We start from the raw sequence: 12123 nt of genomic DNA, 5'->3' as shown, positions 1-12123 counted from the left end.
GACGCTGGAGAAGGGGGGGGGATTAGCTCGGGGGAGGGAGCTCGACACCCCCTTGCCACTGTGTCTCGAGTCTACGAGCTTTCACCCCACCCCGCACCACCCCGAGCCCCGGCACACACTAAACCTTCCCCGCCTTCTCCGATCTCCAGAGCGGGAGCGGCCAGGAACCCGGCTTTCTGCTGGGAAGAGACTCGGTGTTGCGCGTCAGAGCCGGATAGGGGACAATTATATAGCTAGATGTGCAGAACTGAGAAATCACAAGTCCCCGACTGAAGAGGACCTGTGAATTTTGGTGAATTTTTGCCCCTTTTCTGTAACGGGAGGGGAAAGAGGCTGCGAGGCGAAGTGGGACTGTAAAATAAGAGTGTTTTCATGCCCACCGGCATAATAGCTTCTGGTAACGGGGGAAGAGGGCAGCAGCGAAGCGTTATTCACTCAATTTTTTTCCCCTTTTTAAATCTTCAGAGCAGCTGAACGAATTCGGCGCTGCAAGCAGATCAGAGGGAAGGTGGCCCCGCTCCTTTACACTACAGGTCACAGCTCTCAGGGTTCAGAGCCACCGCCGCCGCCCCTCATTCCCAATTCCGGGGTCGCGCCACGGGCCCCTGGCGGCTTGCTCCGCCCCGTCGTGCCTCACAACATCTCCCGCTGCAAATGGCCCAATCGAGAGAGCGTTCAGGCAACACAAGCCAATCAGGAGCTGCTGACTCAGGCTTCCTCCACCCTTTGCCCCGCCCCCAATGGGGAAAGCCACGCCCCTCTGCTCCCCTTCCCACCCCATCCCCGCTCCGCAGTTGCTAGCTGCTATCCTCCCGAGGTGGAAGTAGACTAGCCCGCGGAGGCGTAAGCGTTTGTCACCTTGTTACTTTCATCTTCGCCCCCTCCCATACGCACCCATCCTACCTTTCCCAGTCCTCTTCCTGGTGCTATTGAGGGTCATTTTTGCCCTCACTGGGGCGCGGGACTGCCAGCTATTGTGTCTGATCCGCTAACCACCACCATCCTAAGGGAAAAAAGAGGAACAAAAAAACCCAAGAAGCTATGGAGTCTGCTTACCTTTTCCTTCTTCTTTACCACAATATCCCTAGAGGCTTTAGAGAAACCTCCGCCCCCACCTCTGCTCTCCCCACCCCTGTTTCTTGATGAGAAAAATACTAAAAACACTCCCTGGAACCTGAATACCTGTACCTTAGTTTTTAGTTCTTCCTAAGAGCGGAAGCTGCCAAACATTTGGAATATACAACTAAACTCTCAGCCTCAACTAGAGCAAAGACCCTGGCTAGGTTATTTTTATATGACCAAACTTGCATGTTCTTGACAGCCCCTAATGAAACCAGTCAGCCAATAACAAAGGAAAAATAGAATAAACTAGAGAATGCCTGTCAGTCGGGTGATAATTTACTGAATAGCCCACTGGGCTATAGCAGCATCCAGTTCTAGATACCATTGAGTAAATTTACAAGAAATGAATAGAAATGCAGGATTCAAGTAGTGGACCTCTAGTGGGCTTATACAATATGTCTGGACTTACATAATATGTCTAGAAAGGAAAAATAATTTTAAGCACAAAACAGCTTACAAATGCATGGCATAAACTGACTACCTAACAGTTGAAGACATCTAGGGTTAAGACTTTTGTAAATGGAAATTTTTATAAATATTATTTTGAAAAGGGTTTTCAGTTTGGTAAAGGAGATTAAATATAAATTTCATGACTTAAAAGGAGATAAACACATTTTAGGAATTCTGAAAAAATAACATCACCTAGAAAGAAATTTCTACAAAAGGTAGATGGATCTAGATTGCAGTCTAACTCCATTATCTAACTAAGGGCAAATTACTACTTATATGTATATGTACTAGAGCTACCAAATAATAATAGTGACTACCACCCATATATTTCTGGAAAAGCTTACACACAATTTAATGAGATAGGTGTACAGAGCCAGGGTTCAAATTTAGCAGGTCAGCTTCACAGTCCATGCCTTTCTTCAGGAAGCTATCCTATCTCTATCATGGTTTTTAATAGCAACAACAGCTAATGCTTATGATGTGCTAATTGTTGTGCTTTCTGGGTATTAGTTTAACCCTACTCCTGGTCTCAGTGTGAGTATGATGTTGCAATATTTTGGGATATATTTAAGAACCATTACAATAAGTTACTGTCACATTTATCTTATGTGAGTGAGGATGGGTATTGTTAGATAAGACAAAGATCTCAAGGTTAGGGTGGTTCTTACTAAATGCTATTCTTGCTAAATGTTAAAATGTAGCACAATATTTTCCAGAGGCAACTATAACCTGATGAGTTTGACCTGAAACTAACAGGATAAGTTTAGCAAGTTGCAAAGAAGAAATCAACATATAATTAACCAAATAGTGTATATAAGCACCGACTAAACCTCCCTTTGGGGAGATAGAGCTTTGGATATGAATCCCGTTTCCTTTACTTGCTGCAAGTAAATAAAACTACCGAACAATAACCACATCTTGGTCTTGAATAGAGCACACAACCTAGGGAACCCTTTGAGTTCAGTAACAGTATGATCATCATATTCCCAAATTTGGGAATGTTTTAAGAAAAATTTATAATAAGTTACTATCCTGTGTTTCTTAGGTGTATTAAAATATTTGAATAGAGAAAGACAAAAGCACAGTATTAAGATTTGGGAAGCCTGGGTCCTAGTTCTCTAGTAGGATCTCAGTCTATGACTATCCTGCTGGGCTGCTGAGAGCATCAAATAAGATGATAGATGTAAAGGAGCTTTAAAAAGGTAAAAACAGTATTCTGATGAAAATATTATTATGAAGCAAGAATTTGTCTTATTTCCTAACATGACTTCTACTCTTTATAATGTCTTATTGATATTTATTAGGAACATATAAAGCCAGTTAAAAGGTAATTCTATTCCTTTCTGAAGGCATGAGTAATAACAATGGTTTAATAACTGTGAGTTCTCATTTAGATGAATTCTGAGTTGACTAAAGTGGACGCCCTAGAGGTATCTGGGAAATGGAAGCCATCAGCTAGTCATTCTCCATTCCAAAGGCTAATGGTGTACTTGGGAAGACAAAGCCTTAGAGGTGCCTTCAGCTCCTGAGCATTTCACTCATAAACACCTCCACCAGAGGAAGGGCAAGAGAAAGGAAAAAGAGCCCAATTTATGTCATGTGGCTACTTTTAACTGCTCCAGCAAGAAACGGTGAAATAACAGGTTTGGGGATCATTACATCTGAAAGGAGATTTGAAATTAACTCTGGGTTTCACAATTAATATCTTTTTTATTATTATAAATTTTAATGGGGTGACATTGATAAATCAGGGTACATATGTTCAGAGAAAACATTTCCAGGTTATTTTGACATTTGATTATGTTGCATATCCATCAGCCAAAGTCAAATTGTCTTCTGTAACCTTCTATCTGGTTTTCTATGTGCCCCTCCCCTCCCGCCCATAACTACCACCCTCTTGTTCATGTCTCTGAGTCTCATTTTTATGTCCCACCTAAGTATGGAATCATATAGTTCTTAATTTTTTTCTGATTTAATTATTTCACGCCGTATAATGTTATCAAGGTTCATACATGTTATAAAGGATCTGATGTCATCATTTCCTATGGCTGAGTAGTATTCCATAGTATATATGTACCAAAGCTTTTTAATCCACTCGTCCACTGATGGACACTTGGGCTATTTCCAGATTGTCGCTATTGTGAACAATGCTGCCATAAACATAGGGTTGCATTTCTCCTTTTGAAACAATACTATGGTATTCTTTGGGATATATTCCTAAAAGTGGATAGCTGGGTCAAAAGGCACTTTGATTTTTAACTTTTTGAGGAATCTCTATACTGTTTTCCACAGTCTCTGCACCAGTTTGCATTCCCACCAGCAGTGCAGGAGGGTTCCCTTTTCTCCACATTCTCACCAGCACTTAATTCTGTGTTGTTTTGTTGATGAGCCCCATTCTGACTGGTGTGAGGTGATATCTTACTTATTGTGGTTTTATTTTGCATTTCTCTAATAATTAGTGATGTTGAGCATTTTTTCATATGCCTATTGGCCATCTGTATGTCCTCTTTGGAGAATTGTCTATTCATTTCTATTGCCCATTTTTTGATTGGATTGCTTGTCTTCCTCTTGTTGAGTTTTACAAGTTCTTTATAAATTTTGGTTGTTAACCCCTTATCAGACGTATTGTCAAATATGTTCTCCCATTGTGTAGTTTGTCTTTTTATTCTGCTCTTATTGTCCTTAGCTGTGCAGAAAGAAGCTTTTTAGTTTGATATAGTCCCATTTGTTTATCCTGTCTTTTATTTCACTTGCCCGTGTAGATAAATCAGCAAATATATTGCTGCGAGAAATGTTGAAGAGCTTACTGCCTATGTTTTCTTCTAAGATGCTTATGGTTTCACGGCTTACAATAAAGTCTTTTATCCATTTTGAGTATTTTTTGTGAATGGTGTAAGTTGGTGGTCTAGTTTCATTTTTTGCAGGTAGCTGTCCAATTTTCCCAACACCATTTGTTAAAGAGGCTGCCTTTACTCCATTGTATGCTTTTACCTCCATTGTCAAATATCAGGTGTCCATAAAGGTGTGGGTTTATTTCTGGATTCTCTGTTCTGTTCCATTGATCTATATACCTGTTCTTATGCTAGTACCAGGCTGTTTTGAGTATAATGGCCTTGTAGTATAACTTGATATAAGGAAGTGTGATACCTCCCACTTTATTCTTCCTTGCTGAGTCTATTTGTGTTCTTTCTTGGTTCCATATAAATTTTCGGAATATGTGTTCTATATCTTTGAAGTATGTCATTGGTATTTTAAGTGGTATTGCATTGAATATATAAATTGCTTTGGGTAATATAGACATTTTAATGATGTTTATTCTTTCTAACCATGAGCATGATATATGCTTCCACTTGTTTCTATCTTCCTTGATTTCTTTTTTCAATGTTTTATAATTTTTCGAATACAAGTCTTGAATCTCCTTGGTTAAATTTACTCCTAAGCACTTTATTTTTTTGGTTGCAATAGTGAAGGGGATTGTTTCCTTAATTTCTCTTTCTGACAGTTCATTGTTGGTGTATAAAAATGCCTCTGATTTCTGAGTATTAATTTTATATCCTGCCACCTTACTGAATTCATTTACCAGTTCGAGTAGTTTTTTGACTAAGACTTTAGGGTTTTCTATATATTGTACAATATTATATCATCTAAGAATAATGATAGTTTTACTTCTTTTTTCCAATTTGGATGTCTTTTATTTCTTTTTCTTGTCTGATTGCTGTGGCTAGGACTTCCAGAACTATGTTGAATAAGAGTGGTGAAAGGGGGCACCCCTACCTTGTTCCTGATCTTAAGGGGATTACTTTTAATTTTTACTTATTGAGTATGATGTTGGCTGTGGGTTTGTCATAGATGGCCTTTATCATGTTGAGGTTTTGTTCCCTGTATTCCCACTTTGCTGACAGTTTTGATCATGAATGGGTGCTGGATTTTATTCAAATGCTTTTTCTGCATCTATTGAAATTATCATGTGGTTTTTGTCCTTCCTTTTGTTTATGTGATGAATCACATTGATTGATTTGCGAATATTGTACCAGCCTGCCTCCCCAGAATAAATCCCACTTGATCATGATGTATGATTTATTTCATATGTTGTTGGATCTGGTTTGCTTATATTTTGTTGAGGATTTTAGCATCTAAATTCATCAGGGATATTGGCCTATAATTTTCTTTCTTTGTGTTGTCTTTGCCTGGTTTTTGAATCAGAATTATGCTCTCCTCATAAAAAGAAATTGAAAGTCTTTCTTCCTCTTGAATTTTTTGAAATAGCTTGAGAAGGATAGGAATTAGTTTTTTTTTTTTTTTTTAATATTTGGTAGAATTCACTAGTGAAGCCATCAGGCCCAGGACTTTTCTTTGTTGGGGGTTTTTTGATAACTGTTTCAATCTCATTTATTGTAATCAGTCTGTTTAGGTTTTCTGATTTTTCCAAATTAATTTTTGGAAGATTATATATATGTTTCAAGGAATTTGTCCATTTCATCTAGATTGTCTAATTTTTTGACATACAGTTCTTCATAGTGTTTTCTTACAATATTTTGTATTTCTGTTGTGTCAGTTGTTATTTCCCCACTCTCATTTCTAATTTTATTTATTTGAGTCCTCTCTTTTTTTCTTGGTGAGTCTGGTAAAAGGTTCATTGATCTTGTTTACCTTTTCAAAGTATAAGCTCCTGGTTTCATTGATCCTCTGTATTGTTTCTTTAGCCTCTATGTCATTTATTTCCACTATGATATTTATTATTTCCTTCCTTCTACTACCTCTGGGTTTTACTTACTGTTCTTTTTCTAGTTCTTTTAGATGCAGGGTAAAGTTGTTTATTTGAGCTTTTTCTAGCTTCTTAAGGTATGCCTGTAATGTTATGTACTTCTGTCTCAGGACTGCTTTTCTGTGTTCCATAAACTTTGAGTTGATGTATGCTCATTATCATTCATTTCTAGGAATTTTTTTATTTCTTCTTTGATCTCATTGTTTACCTATTTGTTATTTAATAACATGCTTTTTAGTTTCCAAGTGTTTGAGTATTTTTCAATTTTTCTGTTCTCATTGATTTCTAGTTCCATGCCATTGTGAACAGAGAAAATGCTTGAGAGGATTTCAGTCTTCTTAAATTTGTTGAGACCTGTTTTGTGCCCTAACATGTGGTCTCTCCTAGAGAATGTACCATAAGCACTTGAAAAGAATGCTGCTTTAGGGTGAAAAGTTCTGAAGATATCTATTAAATCTAGTTGATCTAGTGTGTCCTTTAAGTCTGCTGTTTCTTTTTTAATTTTCTTTCTTGAGGATCTATCTAGTGATGTTAGTGGGGTATTGAAATTTCCTATTATTATAGTATTGCCTTTGATCTTGCCTTTTATACCCATCAAAGTCTGTTTTATATATTTAGGTGCTCCTATATTAGGTATGTAGATATTTATAATGTTTATATCTTCCTGTTGGATTGCTCCCTTTTTCATTATGTAGTGACCTTCTTTATCTCTTACTAAATCCTTTGTTTTAAAGTCCATTTTGTCTGATATTAGTATTGTTACCCCAGCTTTTTTTTTATTTCCATTTGCATGAAATATTTTTTTTCCATCCTTTCATCTTCATTCTATGTGCATCTTTTGTTTTTTGTTTTAAGGTGTGTCTCTTGTAGACAGCATATGTATGGGTCCTGTTTTCCTAAACACGCAGCTACCCTATGTCTTTTAATCGGATCATTTAATCCATTTACATTTAAGTTTATTATTGATATGTAGTTGTTTATTGCCATTTTATTCTTTAAAGCTGTATTACTCTTTTGCTATATTCCTTTTCCCTTTTGATCTGTTTACAACAGGCCCTTTAGCATTTCTTGCAGCATTGGTTTAGTTGTAGTGAATTTCTTGAGTTTTTTTTGTCTGGGAAGCTTTTTATTTCTCCTTTAATTTTAAATGATAGCCTTGCTAGATAAAATAGTCTTGGTTGTAGTCTCTTGTTCTGCGTTACTTTGAATATTTCTTGCCATTCTCTTTTGGCCTCAAGTGTTTCTGTTGAGAAGCCAGAAGTCATCCTTATGGGGGCTCCTTTGTAGGTGATAGCCTTTTTTTCTCTAGCAGCTTTTAATATTTTCTCTTTATCACTTAGCTTTGGTTTTTTAATTTTTTGTTTGTTTGTTTGGGTTTTTTTTGTATTTTTCTGAAGCTGGAAACGGAGAGAGACAGTCAGACAGACTCCCGCATGCACCCGACCGGGATCCACCTGGCATGCCCACCAGGGGCGACGCTCTGCCCACCAGGGGGCGATGCTCTGTCCCTCCGGGGCGTCGCTCTGCCGCCACCAGAGCCACTCTGGTGCCTGGGGCAGAGGCCAAAGAGCCATCCCCAGCGCCCGGGCCATCTTTGCTCCAATGGAGCTTTGACTGTGGGAGGGGAAGAGAGAGACAGAGAGGAAGGGGGGGTGGATAAGCAAATGGGCGCTTCTCCTATGTGCCCTGGCCAGGAATCGAACCCGGGTCCCCTGCACGCCAGGCCGACGCTCTACTGCTGAGCCAACTGGCCAGGGCCAGCTTTGGTATTTTAATTATGATGTGTCTTGGTGGAGATTACTTTGGGTTTCTCTTTAATGGAGTTCTCTGTGCTTCTTGAACTTGTGAAACGTTTTCCTGAATTAATTTAGGGAAGTTTTCAGCTATGATATGATTGAACAATGTCTCTATCCCTTGTTCTTTCTCTTCTTCTACAGGAACCCCTATGAAGCAGATGTTACTTCTCTTCATGTTGTCACAGAACTCTCTTAGAGTTTCCTCAGACTTTTTGAGTCTCTTTTCTTTTTTCTGCTCTGCTTCCGTGCCTTCATTTATCATGTCCTGTAACTCACTGATTCGTTCCTCAGCCTCATCCATCCTGCATTTAATTCCTTCCATTGTGGTCTTTATTTCTGATATTGTGTTTGTCATTTCTGACTGATTCTTTTTTATTATTTCAATGTCTTTTTTTATATTTGCTATGTCTTTATTTAGGTGTTCGTAATGACCATCTATTGTTGTTCCAAGATCTTTAAGCATTGTAACAATCGTTATTTTAAAATCTGCATCGTCCTGACCTGTGGTGGCACAGTGGATAAAGCATAGACCTGGAAATGCTGAGGTCGCCAGTTCAAAACCCTGGGCTTGCCTAGTCAAGGCACATAAGGGAGTTGATGCTTCCAGCTCCTCCCCTTCTCTCTTTCCCTCTCTCTCTCCTCTCTAAAAAAAAATGAATAAATAAAAATAAAAAATTTAAAAAATCTGCATATGGTAATTTGGTTATATCTGACTCATTCAGTTCCTTTTCTGGGGACTTCTCTTGATTCATTTGTGTTGCATTTCTCTGCCTTCCTATTTTGTCTGTGTATAAGAAGGTTTTGGCTTCTGGAATCCAATGGGGGTGGCCTTTGTGTTTTGTAGGTGTGGTCTGTCTGCAGGTCCACCAACCCCTCTGCCACTGCTTCCTAGGGCATCTGGGTATGGGCGTTGCCGGTGCCAACTTGCTGGGGCTGTCACTGTGGTTTCTGCCTCTCCTTCAATGGAGGGGCTGTGATCACGTGCCCGGGTCTACAAGTCTTGGTGGCCACGGCCTTTTCCCGCCCCTGCAGGTGGGGTTTTGCCATGCCTGGGCCGCAAGCTTCGGCACTACAGGCAGGGATGAGCACCTTTGCTCATATGCAAGTCTCTGCCTGTTCTGGGCTTTTGCCCCACTCCCGCGTTAGGAGCTGGCTCATGTTTCAGGCTACAAGCCTCTATTCCGTGGGCTGGGGAGGCTGCTCGCCCGTGAGCCCACATGCCCTTGCTCAATGGCAGGTCTCCGCCCCTTCAGGGCTCCTGTCCTTCCCTCGTAGATGGGATTGCTAGCGGCCCCACAGCTTGGCCTGACCACTTTCGTGGGTTCCCTCTGCCCCTGCCAGGCAAAACTGAGCTCAAGCTCAGGCCTCAGTCGTGGCCAGCCAGCTTCTGCCCTTGCCGAGGGAACCGTGCTTTTGTGTCCTGCTGCTGCCTGCCCACTAGCAGCCCTCAGCTCTTCAGTGGGGGTGCTGCAGCTCAGACCCTAACACTCACTACTGTACTCCTGCAAGCTCTGTCCTCCTAAGCATCTCTGCTCTGAGTGCCATGGGAAAGCTTGTTTGGCTGGTGTCCTGCTTCCCTTTGCTGGTATTGCTGTTTCCAGTGGGAAATACTCGCTTCAACTTTGGGGAGTGACTCAGCCCAGGGGTTAGGGTGGGTGTCCCTCAAAGTATTTCTCCCTGTGCCTCCTAGATTACACTCTCTTCTCGCTGCTCTGGTCCTCTCCTATCTCCTGTCCCCTGGAGCCCCGGATGGGTTGTTGTGAGAGAGGTTTTTTGCATAGTCCCTTTGAGAAGAATCCTGGGTCTGGGAAATCTGTTTCTTTTTTACAAACAGTATCCTGACTTGTTTCACAGCTAAATACTGTCTGTACACCTCTTCTAGGCTCTGGGGCTGCAGGCTGGCACTTTTTCCTGGGACTCAGGACCCTCCCCTCTCTGCTAAACTCACTTCCTGCCACGTGAGTCTCTCCCGGCTGCCGTTTGTTCCTGGGAGCTGGGAAGTTCTCTTCGCATCTTTGCTTTTCCTACTAGTCTCAGTGTGGTTCTTCAGTGTTCATTGGTTAAAAAGTCCTCTTAGTTTAGTCCAAAGTTGGTTTTTCAAGATGATGGGTTTTTTTTAAAATAAATTTTTATTTTAATGGGGTGACATCAATAAATCAGGATACATATATTCAAAGAAAACATCTCCAGGTTATCTTGTCATTTAGTTCTGTTGCATACCCATCACCCAAAGAGAGATCGTCCTCCATCACCCTCTATCCAGTTTTCTTTGTACCCCTCCCCCTCCCCCTCTCCCTCCTTCCCTCCCCCCACCCCCCGTAACCACCACACTCCTGTCCATGTCTCTTAGTCTCGCTTTTATGTCCCACCAATGTATGGAATCCTGCAGTTCTTGTTTTTTTCTGATTCACTTATTTCACTCCGCATAATGTTATCAAGATTCCACCATTCTGCTGTAAGTGATCTGATGTCATCATTTCTTCTAGCTGAATAGTATACCATGGTGTATATGTGTCCCATCTTCTTTATCCAGTCTTCTATTTTTTTTTTTTTACAGTGATTAAGAGCCTTTAAGCAAACTCTTGGCCAATACTTCAAGAATCCATAAAAGAGTGGTGTCCTTAACATGTTCACCAAGTCCAAGTTGGCCCCATCACCATGCCAAATCCCTGAAAAATGCAACCCAACCACAGTTCAGTCTGTTAGGAGCTGTCACAGGGAGCAGGAGTCCAGGAAAAGTCCACATCCAGGAAAAGTCCGCATGGCACTGGAATTGTTGTCACCATTTTATTCTTTGCAGCTCATGTCCAAGTCCCAATGACCGCTGCTTCTAGCTGGTAATGGTTCAGGTAGACTGGAAAAGCCATTTGCAGCATGCGTGGATATGGACTTTCTGTTCTCCTCTGCCTGGAGAGATGAGACCAGGTTGCTTTTTCCTGGAGCTCTGTGACTGTGGCATGGTAAAGAGAACCTTGGGATACACTAAGCTGTGTGGCAAAGGTAGATTCATAATAGAAGTTGGCAAAAGGGGGAAAGAGAGCTCTAAATTAGGAGTAGGTCCCAGCCTGAAATATGAGTGGGGCATTGAGGTAGGAGGGATAAAGGAAACACTATATATTGTATTAAACAAAGCAGCAGAAAATAGGACTATCAACACCCACAACAGAGATCTTTGAGGGAAGAATAAAAAACCTGACTATTCAGGCAAAACATAGTTAAATGGCCCTTGTGCCAATGAGATCAGTTTACCTGCTTCTTGGAAGAAATATCCTAGGCTCGTCCACAGTGTCGTAGATGGGGCCGACGGCCCTGGGCACCTTCAGCCTTCAGTGGCAAACCCCAGCTTTCTGCGCAAGGTTAGGTCATAGGTGGCTGGAGCAGGGCTGGAAGAGACTGAACCCTCCCTTAGAGGAGCGAGGGGGAAGCCTACCTTCCAGTGTCCCTGTTTCCTCACAGCAGAGGCATGTAAGCCTGGCAGGCTTTAGCTCAATGACCTTCCTTTCCACTATTGAAGCAGGACCCAGATGGCATCCTATGAGACCCCTTTGGGGCATTGGAGCCTTTAAGGTTGTATCCTAAAAGCTGGTAGTTCCCCTGATCTCTATTGGGCTTTTTCTGCCTCTAGGTATCTTAAAAGCCATGCTCAGAAGATCTTGCTGAGGAGTTTGAGGATCCCCATCCACCTATATAAATCTTTTCCGTATATCTGGAGCTATTTGGAAAAAGACAAAACAGTGTTATTAGCTGGATCTAATAAAGAAGGTAGTAGTTTGCAGGCGAAAAAGATTTGGTGTCTCCTGTTCATCAACATTCCAAAGAAATGTAAAAATTTTTTTTAAGTAAAAAACATGATATGGTAGACCCGTAGGAGTTCCAGGATATGACTACCCCCTCTTAATTTTTTTTTTTAAATTGACCTTAAAATGTTTGCTGAGTGCGGTAGAGCGTCGGCCTAGCGTGCAGAGGACCCGGGTTCGATTCCCGGCCAGG

This window comes from Saccopteryx leptura, chromosome 5, assembly GCF_036850995.1.
Source record: "Saccopteryx leptura isolate mSacLep1 chromosome 5, mSacLep1_pri_phased_curated, whole genome shotgun sequence".
NCBI lineage: Eukaryota > Metazoa > Chordata > Mammalia > Chiroptera > Emballonuridae > Saccopteryx > Saccopteryx leptura.
The sequence above is the reverse complement of the archived record's forward strand: the minus strand, read 5'-3'. Positions refer to the sequence as shown.